Genomic DNA, 628 nt, shown 5'->3' with positions numbered 1-628 from the left:
TCCTGAAAAGAAGTAGCTCGACCGTACCCTTCCTTCCAGGGATGAACTAGCTGGTTCGATAGTCCCAGGAAAGGTTCAATGCAATTGACGAGTTGTTTAAGGTATCCCTCACAGCTTGCATTCGATGCCTATTTGGATTCAACCAAAACGAATTACAAAAGAAAAGTCTTAGGTAATCTTATTTCTCCTCATATAAAGAACCAGAAACAGGGGAAATTCTAGGATCAGGTTGAGGGTAATTGCTCGAGTCCAAGCTTTTCTTTCCTGACAAAGGTAACATCTAAAGCTAACTCCTATCTAACACACACCTACGGGCAGGTCCGATTTTCATTTCCTTAACTGAAAGTAAAGTCAACTTCAAGTCAATAATGACATTTCCATTCATCCCAGATACAGAAGATCAAGTACTGGAAGATCTGTACTTCAAGCTCGACTGTAAGGGCTAAGGTATGAGGGTCAGGATAAGATAGAAGATCTTAGGTAAGGAAATCCCGTAATCAGTTCTTACTGCCCATACATTCCTTTATTCCATTCCCGTTCGGTAATCTAGACTAATGGCTTGACTCGGTCTTCTGTCTATTGGTTGGCACCATAAGCATCTTTGTCTTCCTCAGCAGGTTGAAGATCT

This window comes from Phalaenopsis equestris, unplaced genomic scaffold (assembly GCF_001263595.1).
Source record: "Phalaenopsis equestris unplaced genomic scaffold, ASM126359v1 Scaffold000002, whole genome shotgun sequence".
Taxonomy (NCBI): domain Eukaryota; kingdom Viridiplantae; phylum Streptophyta; class Magnoliopsida; order Asparagales; family Orchidaceae; genus Phalaenopsis; species Phalaenopsis equestris.
Note: the sequence above shows the minus strand (reverse complement) of the source record.